The sequence below is a fragment of the Aythya marila genome (genome assembly GCF_965140915.1).
Source record: "Aythya marila genome assembly, chromosome: 1".
Lineage (NCBI taxonomy): Eukaryota > Metazoa > Chordata > Aves > Anseriformes > Anatidae > Aythya > Aythya marila.
Genome location: NC_139042.1, coordinates 124,805,098 through 124,822,918, shown reverse-complemented (window position 1 = coordinate 124,822,918; position 17,821 = coordinate 124,805,098).

Here is a 17,821-nt window from a genome sequence, read left to right as displayed (position 1 = left end):
CAGAGCAGTTGAGATGTGGTATTTCCTGCTAGGATATCTTCTATTTAAAAAACAAAAGTCACCTTCTATATTTTCTATTCTGAATGCAACTGCACAAAAATTACTTGTAAACAGGAAAAGAACATTTGGTTAGCCTTATTCCTCTTTGAAATCAAGAAATATTTTATATGAAAAGTATCACAGAAAGAGGAAAATCTCCACCATCAGCTAATACAAATTGAGATGTGCCAATGCTTTCAGCAAGATACTCAGAAGAGGATCTGAGAATCTACTCAAAGGCTCAGACAGCAAGAAAATCATCTGAGCACCCTCTCAAGTGCCCAATTTTAATACAACTACAGTTTGAGTGGGAACCAAAAGTGATCAAGGCCACTCATGGAGTCCACATTTACAAAATTTAGATGCTGGGGGGGATTAAGTAACAAGGGACAGTACTTAAGATTACTGAGGTACAGTAATTCACAGTAGCAGAAAGGAAGCTTGAGTTTTTAACTTTGTGAGGAGGATGTGGGCTCACTGGAAGGAGAAGCCAAAATGCCAGGAATTGGATTTGAAGAAAGCTACATTTCTTCGGTTTTCCATTTGTCATGGAAACATTAAGATTGACCTGCGTGGAGAATGAAAGGGTTGGTCTGTGAGTAGAAGTACCAAAAGAAATGCGTAGCAGGAGCTTTACTGTAAGTGTGGCAGGTATTGGCAGCACCTAGATCAATGTCATCAAGCACATCAACATGAAGCTTCTCAGGAAATTCAGATTAGAAGACAGAACAAGCAAGGGACAACCTAAAACAAAGGGATGGCCTCCACCAAGACTAAATAAAAGGATGATCTACAGCACCAAGTCATTGTGGGAAGATAAAGAACAGGGGTGGAGCCATAAAACAGCTACGAAAGGAGACAAAAACGGTAAATCCTAGTGACTGACAGAGGTGGACAGAAAAAAAACAATATCACTGTCAACTTCTAAAGCATACAGAAGATGCATCCAAAACTAAGGGGCACTAACTTAAGGAGAATCCTGGAGACATGATACCAGCATCTTTTATGCTCCATGTCATCACGAGTAGCACAAACACAAAAACTGGGACAAATTTATCTTGGTGATTCTGCAGCTAAAGCAATTGGGCCACGTAAAAACAGTCATTTCATTTTAAAACTAAATCAACCTTCCCCTCCTATGCCACTTTCCACTGAATTTCATGTCATATGCTTTATGCTACTGTGTAGCAACATTACATGTTCCGTTTTCAGCTAGAAGGGAAATTAGCTGAAACCAACCCAGACTGCCCCTGGGGCTGGATTGGTTTCTGCTGATTTGCACTTGTTAAGTGAGTCTGAACATCAAAGCACGCCAGCATCACATCTTACTGGTGCGCTCCAAGATGAGAACTCTGCACTGGGATCTGACCTTCAGCAGCTGGAGAAAGTGAAGGTCAGCTCCTCCAGCAGCAAACCAGCTTTATTTAGAAACTCCAGGTAAAAAAACTAATACTGGAGCTCTGCAAGCCTCAAATCAACATCCTGGAAGCTCAGTTCTGTCTGAGGAAGAGGAAGGTTTTCCCAAATATCATTGTGAACCTATGGCTTTTCTTGTTCTGTTGGTGATCTGTTATTTCTTCAAGTCCTCCCCTTTCGGTCTCCTCATCCCTCTGAGAAGAGACATGAGGGACTGATAGTCCAGGGTACTCATCTCCAGCCCCCATCCCTCTCTTTCCTGCTCCCTGTTCAGCAGTTCCTGCTGTCTGTCCTCTTAGCAGCAGCTGAACTCCTTCCCATCGGGCTGGACCTGCCGCCTAGCCAGCAGAATCCCTTAATCCCTTCCTGGACTGCAAAAGAACACCACCCTGGGATGAAGAGATGATTAAGGCATCTGGCATTTCTGGCATTAGTATAATGGAAAGCATTGTGGAAAATTCCTCAAAAGAATATACACAATCGGGATTTATTGACACCTCTCCCTGAGATATACCTTGTCATAAACAAGGTGTTTAACAAAGGTACAATCCTGCTCTCCATGCATGATTGCATTGATCTAAGTGCACACATCAATTCCTTTGATGATTTCTGTGCTCATCTCCCCATTTCTCCTGAACTCGGTTCTCAAGAGTCTGCTAGACCTGCGCAAGACACTGCTTCAGGACCCGACCTGCTGTCATCCTTAACTGCACCTCAGCACTCCTCTACACGCAGCCACTCCTCATTTCTCAGGAAATGTGCAGCCTCCCTTTCCTTTCCAAAACACTCTGCTTTGTTACTCCTCCCTCAGACAAGGCCAACTGAAGCACAACAGCCACAGATTGCTCCCAGATGTTCTCCCAGGGGTCTAGGTTGGACTGGCTCCTCCAGACTCACCTGGAGACATAAAAGGCCACCATGAGGGCTCCCACCTCACCTGACACGAGTACAGGTTGGACAGACCCTCTGTGAAATCCTGTGCTGGTTACTTGAGAGCATCAAGGTTGGCTACACTGCCCCTGAGGACTTCCCTCACCACTCCCCCACTGCCCAGAACAGCTGCACCAGGAATGCAGGGCAGGCTCAGTGGGAAACAGGCACAAGCCACTTCCTTGCAGGCCGTGAAGCGCCCCTCCTTCCTCACCCCTTAGCACTGCAGGCATCCAGAGGCGTCAATCCAAAGAAAGACCTAACAACCACGTTTTTTAGACCTTAATTAACAAACATATATTACTTCTAATTTCTAAAGTATTTTGAAGAAAATAGACTGATATTACATTTGGCTCCAAAAACCACTGCTGTCAAACTTGCATCGTAACTGTTACGCTGCTGTCACATTGCTTTTATTACAACTCAAAGTATTACTTCATCACTAGCACAAAACAACCCTGCCAAACCACACAAATATTCCAACATCACAGAAGAGCACTTCAATACTTCCATTTTAGTCAACAAATTCAATATAAAATTTCCACTAACTGGGTGGCTGCATGATATTGGGTTACCTGAAATGGAAGTGACTTGCCAACCAAGTTCCTGATTTATTTTTCAACACCTTTGTACAAGAGAAAAATTAAAAGACAAGATATTTTCAATCATCTGGGCTTACGTCCATTGAAAAATCATTGGCATATTTTATACTTATCTATAAAAAAAGATCACTCACCCTTTAGCAGGCAACCTCCATCCCAGCTACTAGCATCAAAATCAACAGCTGTGTTTCAGGTATTGCTGTCACTACTAATTATTTAGAGGGCGATTACTTTTTCTTGTGCAGAATGTAATGCTCATTTCTTTATGCAATGAGCAAGTTTCAGGATGCTGATCTGGTAGAAAACGTCGCAAGCAAAAAGAGTGGTTTTGCGGCCTAAGCCACAGTGCCCACCATACGATAAGAGAAGGGAGAATGAGCACTCAGAAGGGAGGAAAGTTCAGAACAAAAAGGACTGAAATGGCTCAAACTACGATGAATTTATGCTGTCAGAAAAAGTACACATTTTCTTGTTAGCATGCCCGTATGTTGTTTATTGAGCGATGCAGGCAACAGGGAGCTACCAGGTCCCCCACATTCTCTTTGCAGGGCACCAAAGCTGGCAGTGGGGAATCTTGTGGCACTGAGGAAAATCAACACATGTTATATATGAAATGTGCTGACAGAAAAGCTTGGCAAAGGATCTCTGCGTACACACTCACAAGCCCATAAATAAAGAAGGTCTTTGTTTCAATGACCATATTCTCCATTGTTATGAGGATAAAAACGAAATGGATTTTCAAATCTCTCATCTCATTTGCACAGTGCTTATTGCACAAGGAAGTAAAAGTCACTGAACGTAGCAGAATACCACAAAGGAAGCTAAGAGTTGGAGATTGTTTATTAAATATTATTTAATATTGTTAAACATTTACAGTGTATTTGTGTGGGTTTTTTGTTTGTTTGTTTGTTTTTTGTAATTATTAATAGTAATGGGTAAAACCTTTTATCTTTTTTACTCTCAGTATCTCAATATTAATCTCAATATATTTATCAAATTTGGCAAGAGATTGTGACAAAAATAAAAAGAAAAGTAAAAGATAAAAAAGATAAAATTCCTCTTCCTCTATGCCCCAAATGGACAAAAGAGAAGAATGAGCAAGAGAAAAACAAACATGCAAAATTTTTGAAAATGTGCAGAACTATATTATGCAAAAGCCACTTGAACAAATAAAGACTTATTCTGACTTGGAACAAGATGACTAAAGGATTTTTATATTTTTCATAAAATTTGATTTTTAATAGACATCACACTGAGTTTATTTTTTACATGTGCATTTTTTTTATGAGTTGGAGATTGTTTATTAAATGGTAGAAAAATTGAATTAAGCTTCTTCCACCTTCAAACCTGCTCTTCCTTCTCAGTCCTGCTAGACCCTGCTAAAAAAAGCCCACAGGCAGATCAGGCAGATCTTGGTTAAAATAAAATAACTTAAAATTAAAAATAAATTTAAAAAAAAAAATACAGTGACCAAAAATAAACAGAAGACACAAGACTGAACAATGACTGATCCTTGCTGAACTCGAACTGAGCAACATCATACAAGCCATTTCCAAGAAGAGGGAGTCCTCACCAATTAGCTGTGGAACGTGTAATCATTGCATTTTTGAGTAGCAGATACATCTGCCTGACTAAAAACGTTTTGCATATCAGCAAAAATGCTTCTGGGCCAGTCATCTCTGCTGATGAATAGAGTAGAATGGGAGAATTTCACACATACAGCTTGAAAGTGGTCCAGACATCACCAGCAGCCCCAATTATCTAGATCAAGTCATTATCTACATCAAGTTATAAGAAATCATTGAATCAGAGAATACCCCGAGTTGGAAGGGACTCCTAAGGATCATCATGTCCAACTCCTGGCACCGCACAGGTCTATCCAAAAGTTTAGACCATGTTACTAAGTGCACAGTCCAATTGCTTTTTAAATGCGAACAGGCTTGGTGCAGTGACTATTTCACTGGGGAGCCTGTTCCAGTGTGCAACCACCCTCTCAGTGAAGAACCTCTTCCTGATGTCCAGCCTAAACTTCCCCTGACTCAGCTTAACACCATTCCCGTGGGTCCTATCACTGGTGTTCACAGAGAATAGGTCACCTGCCTCTCCACTCCCCCTCGCAAGGAAGTTGTAGACTGCAATGAGGTCCCCCCTCAGCCTCCTCTTCTGCAGGCTGAACAGGCCCAGTGCCCTCAGCCACCTCTAATACGTCTTCCCCTCCAGGCCCTTCACCATCTTTGTCGCCCTCCTCTGGACACTCTCCAACAGTTTAATGGCCTTCTTGAACTGTGGTGCCCAGAACTGCACGCAGTACTAGGGGTGAGGCCGCACCAGCGCAGAGCAGAGCGGGACAATCACCTCCCTCGACCGACTAGCGATGCCGTGCTTGATGCACCCCAGGGTACGGTTGGCCCTCCTGGCTGCCAGGGCACACTGCTGGCTCACATTCAGCTTGCTGTCAACCACAACCCCCAGATCCCTCTCCGCAGGGCTGCTCTCCAGCATCTTGTCGCCCAGTCTGTACGTATAGCCAGGGTTGCCCCATCCCAGGTGCAGGACCCGGCACTTGCTCTTGTTAAACTTCATGTGATTGGAGATCGCCCAGCTCTCCAATCTGTCCCGGTCTCTCTGCAAGGCCTTTCCACCCTCACCCAGTTATTTCTTCAGCAATACAACACTGCATTGATACAAAATAAGTGGGTATGCTTAATCATCAAGCTGTTTCTGTTCAGAGAAGTCCTGACCTTAAGCCTAAATTTTATATTCTGATTACCCAAACATGTCTGAACTTGCTCTGCAGACACTTCTAATTAAGCACAGAGAAGTTCAGCCTGTTTGTGTATCAATTCTTAGTGATGTGCATCCTCTTTGATCCTTCTCTAGACATCTCTTTCTAGAATAACTCAGGCTATAAGCTTTCCTTATTCAGAATTCTCTTCAAAGGTCTATTGTACTTCACTGCGGATAAGTAAGAATGCCCTCTATGAACGTTTTAAAATGATTGTTTATACTGGAATCACTGTTTTTACTCTATATTATGCCTAATTTAAGAGGGACCAGGGGAAACCTTATATGGGCTTTCCAATACCTAAAGGAAACAGGAAAACTGGGGAGGGCCTATTCATCAAAGAGTGTAGTGATAGTACTGGGAGTAATGGCTTTAAACTAAAAGAGGGGAAGTTTAAATTAGAGGTTAAGAGGAAATTCTTCTCTCAGAGGTGGTGAGGCACTGGAACAGGTTGCCCAGGGAAGTTGTGCATGCCCCATCCCTGGAAGTGTTTAAAGGAATTAACTATTTAGTTCCTTTCTGTACTAGGGGTGAGGCTGCACCAGCACAGAGCAGAGCGGGACAATCGCCTCCCTCGACCAACTAGTGATGCCGTGCTTGATGCACCCCAGGATACGGTTGGCCCTCCTGGCTGCCAGGGCACACTGCTGGCTCACATTCAACTTGCTGTCAACCACAACCCCCAGATCCCTCTCCGCAGGGCTGCTCTCCAGCGTCTTGTCACCCAGTCTGTACATATAGCCAGGGTTACCCCATCCTAGATGCAGCACCCAGGACTTGCTCTTGTTAAACTTCATGTGGTTGGTGATCGCCCAGCTCTCCAATCTGTCCCAGTCTCCCTGCAAGGCCTTTCCACCTTCATCAGAGTCCACAGCTCCTCCAATTTTTCATGTGGTCAGCAAATTTGCTCAAAACACCTTCTAGTCCTCCATCTAAATCATTTATAAAAACATTGAAGAGGACTGGCCCTTACATGGAGCCTTGAGGGACCCCACTAGTGACCATTTGACAGCCAGTTGTGGCCCCATTTACCACAGCCCTTTGAGCCCTGCCCGTCAGCCAATTGCTCAAGAATCGTGTTTGTTATGTTTTTGTTATGTTGTACGCTGGACATTTTTTCCAGTGGGATCCTATGGGAAACCGTGTCAAAAGCCTCCCTGAAGTCCAAAAAGATCACATCAGCTGGTTTCCTTGGATTGACTAGACGGGTGATCTTGTCATAAAGGGAAATCAAATTTGTTAGGCAGGACTTACCCCTCATGAACCCATGTTGGCCAGGACCAATGACAGCATTGTTGCCAGGTGTGCTTCAATAACTTCAAGGATCATCTTCTCCATAATTTTACCAGGAACTGATGTGAGAACGACAGGCCTGTAATTGCTAGGCTCTTCTTTCTTACCCTTCTTGAAAATTGACACAACATTTGCCAGCTTCCAGTCTACTGGGACCTCTCCAGATTCCCAAGATCATTGAAATATAATTGAGAGAGGTCCCTCGATGAATTATTTTTTTTCGCACTTGTTAGTAGCCATCTGAATTATTCACCAAAAAGTCTCCTTCACGCTTTTGCCTCAGACTCCTTTCTCAAAAATAAAATTAAAAAAAAACATCCCTGAAAATGCAAAATATGACCGGAACACAGAACTCCAGCCCACTCATCAGAAGAAAAATCTACATTTGCTGCTAAGCTCTTGAGGAAAAAGATACCTTTTTTTCTTTGCCTTGTATCTTACACAGACCCCTCTTTTTTTTCCTCCTGCTTGCTACTGTGTTTTCTGTATTCACCCTTTGCCAGCGCTCACTAATGTGGACTGAAAAACACTACTTTTACAGCAGACTGGAGGAGGGACAATAGCACCCCTTTGAACGGGTGCTTCATATATCCACTCACTGCATGGGGAGTAAGCTCCACAAACGATGCACTGCAAAGAGGCAAAGCAAATACAGACTGACAAAAGCCTCATGAGTCCTGCTTGACAAGATACAGAAGGCAGCAAGGAAAGGGAAGAGCGTTTCTAGTTATTTCCTTCCCAGAATGTTCCCTTCACAGATAAAGGAAAAGACAATAGATTCAATAAATAATTGCTTCAGTTCAAAATGGCAGAGAACAAGACCGCTTTCTGTCCCTGCATTTATTAAACATTCAACTGGGTTTCCATAGCATGGCTGCTAACTCGGAATCCACAAACATGAAGGCTTAGGCTAATCTGATGTTCAATACCAGGAAACAAACCACAAAGCACATTTGGCTAAAAAAAGACTCTCCTGTTCACAAAAGGCTTGCATTCAGAAAAGGCATCCAGCATTTTGTTCCTCCCACAAATTTTATCATCAGGTTGTGCTCCTAAGGTTTATTGCCCTGGTCCAAGCAAAAAATACGACAGACAAGGAGCTGTCCTCGAGTTAACGCTAGGTGTCACTTCTGCTTAAGAAATACAGCAGGAAAACAAACAAACAAACAAACAAACAAACAAAAAGAGTCAAAAAACTATCTGTTCAGCATCAGATTTTCAGGAGATCACTTAACTACAACTCTTCCTAAAGTCATGGCCAGAGTTCTGAGTTCTAAGGTTCCAAATGTCTGAAATCAGGCATCTAAAAGCATCAGAAAATACCAAAGTTTTGCTACACTAGGCAAAATGGTGATGGGCAAAAGGTTCTCTCCTTATCTGCTGTGGGAGCAGTGAAACACATGCCTAGGTAAACAAGAGATATGGGGAAGCTGCCAAAGTCTGCTCTGACGAAGTGTCCTGTCTTGCTGGCTCATCTCTTTTGCTGCAGGTGTGGAGCACTGCTCTGCTTTCTGTTCTTCCACAGCAACGACCTTGCCTGCCAAAAGATTTTTGAGGATCTGAGTCTGACTCAGAGAAGAAAGAGGCACGGTGTTTGTGTTCTGAGCCCTTGAAGCAAGTTGCAACATGTAGGATATTAGAAATAATACCGTAAAAGTGAAAAGATACTGAAGCACAGGGCACAGAGCTAGGGAAAGGGCTCCCCCTGGAGAGAAATGGGCTGTACTAGCACCATCCTATTTAGAAAGAAGACACTAAAGAAGGGAGTGAAAAGATCGATAAAACTACTGGAGGTTGACCCCAAGACCAATTATTTGCCACGTCACACAGTACTAGAAGTACGGGACCACAAGAGGTAACAGTCTTAAAACAAAATAAAATACTTTGCATATCTAAATACGGTTCTTCTGTGCACCCACAGTGCTTTGGAGAGACCAAAACCACCAGCTGGTTTAAAACCTGAAGAGACAGAATAAATTCACCAAAGGCTGTTAAACAAACATCAGAAGTATGTAACTTCTACATCAGGTAGCCTTTAAGCACATGTTCCTGGACAATAGTATCCACTATATGCTTGCCCTTAAGCTCTTTCCATGACTCCTTCCTCAAACTACTAATCCTAGAGCCTTCATTCTTCTAGAGAAGGGTGGCTCTGGGCCCCTCCAGAACTGAAAAGACACAGCACTCACAGACAAAAGCAGGAGGAGCCTGGGATCCAAAATGAGAGCTCAGAGTGCTGTAACTCAAGAAAACCCAGAATCATAACAATGATCAGCAGCTCAGGAAAAGGGAAAGTATATAATAGCAGTAAAGCCTCTATATGAATTGATAAAGAGTAATCAGTCAAAGTTAGTCTGGACTGGAGAAGCATGAAAAGCCTTTAAACAACTTAAATGAGAACTGATGCAAGCTCTGGCTTTGGGATTACCGGATCTCTCAAAACCCTTTTGGTTGTTCTCTCATGAGAGACAAGGGATAGCTTTGGGAGTACTAGCACAAAGATTGAGTCCCTATAAATGAGCAGTAGCTTACTTCTCTAAACAATTAGATGAAGTAAGTAAAGGATGGCCTGGATGCCTTTGGGCTGTTGCAGCTGTTGTTATCAATATACAAGAGGCTCGGAAGTTTACAATGGGACAGAAATTGACAGTGTTAGTCTCCCATACAGTCTCAACAGTTTTGGAACAAAAAGGAAACCATTGGCTTTCACCACAGAGATTTTTAAAATATCAAGCAATATTAGTAGAACAAGATGATGTGGAAATTGTGGTCACTAACATCATAAATCCAGCTTCTTTCCCTAGCAGAACTCTGGATGAACCCATAACCCATGATTGTATAGAAACAATGGAGACTGTGTATTCTAGTCAACCCGATCTTAAGGAAGAACCTTTAGAAGATGATGACAAATCTTGGTATACTGATGGAAGCAGCTTTGTGAAACAAGGACAACGTAAGGCAGGGTACGCCGTTACAACCACTCAACAGGTAATTGAGTCCAAACCATTACCCCCTGGAACGTCTGCCCAGAAGGCAGAGATAATTGCTGTTACATGAGCACTGGAACTAGCAGCAGGAAGGAAAATAAATATTTGGACAGATTCTAAATATGCATTAGGCATGGTACATGCTCATGGAGCAATTTGGAAAGAACATGGATTGCTGACCGCTCAGGGAAAACAGATAAAACATGCTGAAGAAATTTTAAAATTGTTAGAGGCTGTAAAACAACCAAAAAAGGTAGCTATTATGCATTGTCGGGGACACCAAAGGGGGAATGACGATTTTGAAATTGGAAATAGATTGGCAGATCAGGAGGCTAAGCGGGCAGCTTAAATAACTGAGGTGAAGGCATTGTCTTTGATATCAGACAGTAAAATCCAAGCTGCTATATACATGAACTAAAAGCCAAATTATACAAAAGAAAACTTAAAATTAATTGAAGATTTGAAAGGTAAAATGAAACCAGATGGATGGGTATATTTAAAAGATAACTGCTTAATAATACCCTCTAATTTGACATGGCCCGTAGTTCTTACAGAACACAACAGAACACATTGGGGAGCTGACACATTGCATAAGAGTCTGAGTCAGACATTAGCGGGATGAAATATATATGCAATGATAAAACAAGTAATTCAACAATGTAGCATTTGTTTACACAATAACCCCAATACCAAGAATAGAATAAAATTTGGAATAATCGGTAAAGGAAATTATCCGGGGCAACAGTGGCAAATTGATTTTTCAGAACTCCCTAGAAAACGGGGGTATCGTTATTTACTGGTTCTGACTGACAGTTTTTCAGGAAGGCCTGAAGCCTTTTCCTGTCGAACAAACAAAGCAAGAGAAGTGGTTTAAGTCTTGTTAAATGAAATTATACCATGCTTTGGGATTCCAGTAGCAATGTCTTCTGATAGAGAAGACATTGCGCACATTTTTGTGCGCAAATGGTACAACAGATAAGTAAAGATAAATAAATAAATAAAGATAGATTGGCAACTGCATACTCCTTACAGACCGCAGGCAAGTGGACAGGTAGAAAAAATGAACCATTTAATTAAACAACAAATAGCTAAAATCGGACAAGAAGCTAATTTGTCATGGCCTCAATCCCTCCTTTTAGCATTACTTACAATAAGAGTTAAACCTACAACAAAAGAGAATTTGAGTCCCTTTTAAATCTTATATGGAAGGCCGTATCAATTTCTATTTAGTGGAGAGGACCTAACGCAGTTAGGATATATAACTGAACTTCAGAAACAATTAAATAAAGTATAAAAATTTGTTTTAGGGACCACGGCTAGAGGGTTGGATCAACCAATCCACCCCTTTAAGCCAGGGGATTATGTATATATAAAGACTTTTTCAGGACAACCTCTAGAGGAAAAATGGAATGGACCGTATCAAGTGTTGCTGACAACTCATGCTGCTATCAAGATTAGAGAACAAGCCGCTTGCATCCACCATTCCTGAGTGAAGAAAGCTCCAGAAGCCCCCTGGAAAGTAATGCCAGGTGACAATGAACTGAAACTAAAACTTAGTCGAACAAAATGAGGACATTACAGTTGGGAGTATTTAGTAATATAGTTGGCAGAAATTTTGTTGATAGAATTGTTTTGTTTCTATGGCTTATAGTTGTAATTGTGATTCAAGAAGGTGCCTCTATGATAACAGAGAACGGTGAGTGGCCTTGGACCGAAGCCGTAACAACAGAGGATAAGAGCATTAATGGAAAGTTAGCAGTTATGGTCATCTGGCAAACAAATGGTAACCATTTATATACACCATCAGAATCGCGAAAGTTAGGGGAAGAGTGGACACACCAAAGAACCATAGGGGACGAACTTAAAATAGAATGCTGAATGATTAATGGAACAACCCACAAGAAAGTAATGGGGATTTTAGTAAAACTGATTTCCAAAAATGGCCAACAAGAAGGTTGTATCCGCCCAGGTAAATTAGATTGCTGGTATAATTTTATATTAACACAGAATGTAGTAATCAGCTGGTTTTGGACTAATAAGGGCCAAAAGCTCAAAATCAAGGAGGGTCAGGGCCTCATATTACCTATGCCCTACCCCCAACCAAAGTGGAATCCAAAATTTATGAAACAGGCCCATATGTAGTAAGGAACATAGGTCAACAACAATTGTTATTTAATCCAGAATGGTCTCTCAAGCATGTTGAATTGCTAATACAAATTAACGTCTTGGAAGTTCAACCAGACTCCTCTCCTTTCCTAAAGACATAATCTGAAGACTGGACAATATGGTCACAAAAGCAAGCACACCTCAGGGGCAGAACGCAAAGAGACTTAACTAGAATGCTAGGAACAGGGTTAGGAGTTTTAAATGGTATTGATTCAGAAATATTAATGAATAAGCTAGCCACAGCAACTAGTGATTTGACAAAACTAAAACAACCCCTACAATCATCCTTATTGGCATTGGGAATTAGCCAATGGCAAGTTTCAAAGGTGTTACCGAGATGGGAAAATGATGAAGACTAAGACCACAAACTAATAATAGATGCACTTAGTATGGTTCAAGATAATGTATCTTTAGCTCTTAGTTGTATGCAAGCACAGTTATGGCTGCAGGCAACAGCTGCCTTGATCATTAGGGAAGGAAGTGAAGGCATTTTTCCGGCAAAGTCTGAAAGACTGTTTGGGACAATGCCAATGATTTTGAGAAGAAGTTACAGTCTTGGTGGACTCTGATAAATTTTACCTATGATCCCATTGTTAACATGGCTACTGCCTTCGTGCTTACTATACGTAATGCCACAGTTTATGTTATCCACCCGATCATTGCACTAGGATTAGACCATTGCACTCGCTTTAAGTTGTCAAGCAACTCGGCCTTCAGGCCTTATGTACCCCATTCTTCCCGGATCGAAGAAAATCATATCCATCTCCTTTCCAAGGCCAATAGGGCCTGGGTCAAAAGGCACATCCAGGTCACCAGGGGGCGGAACAGCAAAAGCCTTCGATGGCTGTAGCAGCAGAGGGGCCCATGGTGTAGCAGTCGGATCAGTAAAGGAGCCCGCAGCTCCCTCACTGTCTGGCAAACTACATGTTTCTGACTGTGGTCCCACAGGGCTCTTTATAGCCTCAGAGATTGCTCGCCGGGTGCTGAGCAATCCTGCTGCAACCTTGTCGTTTTTAGTTGCAGAGTGCCACCCCTTGACCTCAGTTTGGTCCCATGTTTCAGGCTCATAAACTGTCTGATCATGAAGAAGGAGAATAAGCTGTAAGGTTACCAGGACAGTCGTTGTTCCTAAGGACATATGATTCCCCATAATGCGCAGCTGCTTACCAGCGAGGGGCAGTTGTGTGCACGGGTTTGCTTCTCTCAGCTTGAGCTTCTTCCCAGCTCCGGTGTGCCCATTTCCAGTGACTTTCTGTATGAGCTTCTCTGAGCGATTTGCTGAGTTTGGCCAAACCTATCTCCATGAGGCAATCAATGTGCCTTTTCCCATCCTGGTCTTCATTCTGCTATCCTGTTCCTTTTCATTCTTCTTTCCTGCTTCTTTATTGATGACATAACGAGGGGGAATGGGCTTAAGTTGAGCCAGGGGAGTTTTAGGTTAGATGTTAGGAAGAACTTCTTTACTGAAAGGATTGTGAGGCATTGGAACAGGCTGCCCAGGGAAGTGGTGGAGTCACCATCCCTGGAAGTCTTCAAAAGACGTTTAGATGTAGAGCTTAGGGATATGGTTTAGTCGGGACTGCTAGCGTTAGGTCAGAGGTTGGACTCAATGATCTTGAGGTCTCTTCCAACCTAGAAATTCTGTGATTCTGTGTGATAACATCATCGTGTTGCCCTTTTTTATTATCTTGAGGACAGGCTCCCCTCTTATGCCCTTCACACCATAGCAGTTCTTTTCAAAACAACTTTTCATTGGACAAACAACTTTGCATATAACAGCAACAGCAAACACCCAGAAACTTCCATGCCTTAATGGCTGGAGAACAAGAAACTGGAGAGTGCATGGAGTCTCCAGAATCACCCTTCTTTGTTCCCTCTAAACTCTTTTACATTCCTGATGGCCTCATCCTTAAGAGTCTGACATTATCACCAATCATGGGGCTTGTCGACCCCCATGGCCACACTCCCAAATCTCCCCCTTCTTTATTAATATCAACTATTTTCTCGACACAAATTACCACTACAGGAGAAGTCCAGAAAAGGCCATGTTATCTGGCGATTATTACCCTAAGGTGTTGCAGCCCTTAGTAAACCTCTTGAACCTGAGTACCTGTCCTTTCTCCGGTCTTGCCCTCTCCCTGATACTTCTTAGGAAATGGTCCAGGCTTACACACCTGATGGTTCTCCTATTTGCGTTCAACTTTTCCACAAGTTAGCGGAGGCTTGATTCAAAGCAGATAACCAATCCTCTAGGTAAATTTTCCCCCCTATTCTTTTAAATGTTCAGGACCACGGTAATTCAAGATGTTGCAGGTATCTCTACCAGCAGTGGCACTCCCCCTATGGGGTTTTGGGGTCCCCAAACCCTTCTATTAGGGCCTTTATATGAATTTCCAATGATTGCTAATATTCTAATCAATACAAGTTTTAATATACATACAATTAGCATCCAAAGGGTAGCTATGCCCTGATATACTTCAAGTTATTTTAAGCTTAACTTTCAGATCTCCAGCAGTAGACTCAGCCTTCCAGGTTCTTGTTACAGGTTCCTTTATTCACGATGCATGTGTCCACCCCTTTTCCGCTGTTCTTATAGCCATCTCTGTAGTAAGCAAGACAAGATAAGGACCTTCCCAATGTGGAGACAACGATTCTTCTTTCCAAGTTTTTATCATCACTTTATCTCCGGGCTGTATTTTATGAATTGTGAACCCCAAGGGCACATTTTGAGCCAACACCCTCTTCTCCCGAAGTTCTTTCAATTGTTTTCCCAGAGTTATCACATATTTCCGTGTCTCATAGTCTTCTATCAAAGAATGATCTAAGGGCATTCCTTGGGAATACGGCATACCGTAAATCATCTCATAAGGTGATACTCCAGTCTCACCGTGTGCCATGGTTCTTATGTTTAGCAATGCCAATGGTAAGCATTTTACCCATAATAATTGAGTCTCAATCATCAATTTGGCCAATTGGTGTTTAATTGTCTGATTCATTCTCTCAACTCATACAGAACTTTGAGGATGCCATGGCATATGATATTCCCATTTAATGCCCAGGGCCACAGTCAAACCCTATGAGTCCCCTTTCTTCCCAAATTTTCCCAAATGTGTGGACTATTCCATAAGCATATTTAGAGTCCGTATAAATATTGCCACTTTCCCCTTTCAATAGGTCTAGGGCTCATAATAATGCATAGAGTTCACATGCTTGAGTGGACCAAGCAGCACTGAGTGGTCCTGATTCTATTAGGACGATACCTGCATTTACAATGGCATACCCTGATCTTTTTTCATCTACTACTCTGGACAATCCATCAATAAATAATTTTACCCCTGTCTCTAATTCTGTCTCCTCGAGATCGGGTCAGATTTTGGTTTGCAATTCAATCACTTCTACACAGTTATGTTGTAGTTCTGTTAGGGGTTCCCCATACAGAAATTGTGCAGGGTTCTGTGCAGCAGTTACTTTTAGTTCTAAATCAGGGGAGTCAATCAGGATGGCCTCATACTTCAGCATCCTACTATCAGTGAACCATTTTTCAGCTTTTTGCTGGAGTACTCCCCTAACATTATGGGGAGTATATATCTTCAGAGGTGCCCTAAAAGTGACTTCTCTAGCTTCCTCAATCAGTAAGGCAGTAGCCACAATTGCCTGTAAGCACACCGACCAGCCCCTACTCACAGGGTCTAATATTTTGGAACTATATCCCACAGGTTTCTTGATTCCTGCTCATTCCTGAGTTAGTACTCCATATGCGGTTTGATTAGAAGCATTTATAAATAAATAAAAAGGTCTTTCTAAATCTGAGAGGCTCAGCTCTGGAGCTTCTATTAATGTTTTCTATATCAACCTCAACTTTTCCTCATCTTCCTTGTTCCACTTAACCTTTTCTCTGGTCAATTTTTCATATAAAAACTTTGCCTTTTCACTAAACCCTTCAATCCAGCATCTACAATATCCCAAGAGGCCGAGCAGTTGCCTCACTTCCTTCTTCGTTTTGGGTGATGATAGGGCTAAAATCCCAGATACCCTGTCAGGATCCAATTTTTTCTTTCCTCGGCTAAGCCAATGTCCTAAGTACCTTACTTTCTTCTCCATAAATTGTAATTTAGATTTTGAGACCTTCAACCCTTTTTTTCCTAAGAAATTAAGTAATTCAATAGTGGTTCTCTGTGTCTCTCTTTCAGTCTCCCCAGCTATTAATAGGTCATCTACATATTGCAACAATTTCACTTCCCCCTTTACCTCAAAAAGTTGTAATAATTTTTCTAAGATTTAGCCAAATAAATTTGGGGATTCAGTAATTCCCTGAGGAAGTACGGTCCATCTGAGCTGTTGTTGCCTTCCTGTTTTGGGGTTTTCCCATTCAAAGTCAAAGTAATTTCGAGATCCTTCAATTAATGGGCAGGCCCGGAAAGCATGCTTCAAATCTATTACACTATACCATTTATGCTGAGGTGTTAGGTGGTTTAATAAAGTATATGGGTTTGCCACCACTAGGAATTTGGTTATGGTTCGTTGATTCACAGCCCTAAGATCCTGAACCAACCTACATGATCCATCAGCATTTTTACTGGCAAAATACGGGTATTATGTGGGGACATACACGGTTCCGGCATCCCCTTTTGGAGCAACCTGTCTATAACTGGTTTGAGTCCTCTTCTCCCCTCCAATGGGATAGGATATTGCCTAATCCTTATTGGCTGTTGCAGATCCACTATTTCTACTCCCAAGGGGTCCACATCTAATTTTCCTGAATCTCCCTCTTGATACCATACCTGAGCATCTATTTCTCCCTCATCTTCTTGGGTTAGGGTATAAAGCTGAATTTTTAATTCTCCCATCTGGCTCTTGATTTCCAACCCTAATCTTATTATTAAGTCCCTTCCATTAGGGAAGAGCACAATCTATTAGGATTGTGCTCAGCCTCAGGCACCAGCAATAGGTCACTGAGACATAGGTTCTTTTCTGATTCTATTTCTGTATTTTCCAATATAGGAACCTTAAAGGGTTCTTATAAGGGTCCCTTTTTGCTCCTACTACCATGGTATTCCTCTTTCCTTCCTTAACCCCTTTTGGTACTTTTCGAATAGTTGATTTCTCCACCCCAGAATCTACCAAATCTAATCTACACCTCTTCCCTCAGGACATATTAATAATTTTATCAAGGGCTCATTTGATGTTCAGGTCCCCAAAAGATATAGCCCCTGACACCCCTAGTCTTCCTTAAACATTTCTTCATCCTGTTGTGTTTTTTCTTCTACAATTCCTCTGAAGATACCCCTTTTTGCCACAATAGTAACAGATAGGGATTTCATCTTGTTGTCCTTTCCATTTATCCTTCAGTTCTCTTTCACCCTGTTTTCTCCCTGATCCTTTCCTGCTTTCCTGTCCACTTGGTTTTTGAGTTTCCCTTATTGCTGCCACAAAAATCTTTGCTTTTGCCTTCTGTTTTTTCCCCATCTCTCCTCACATAGACTTTTTGCGCTTCCCTCAATAATTCTTATAATCCTTTTTCATGCCAATCATCAAGTTTCTCCAATTTCTTTCGGATGTCTTCCCAGGATTTTGCTACAAACTGGGTTCTCAACGGTGCCCCT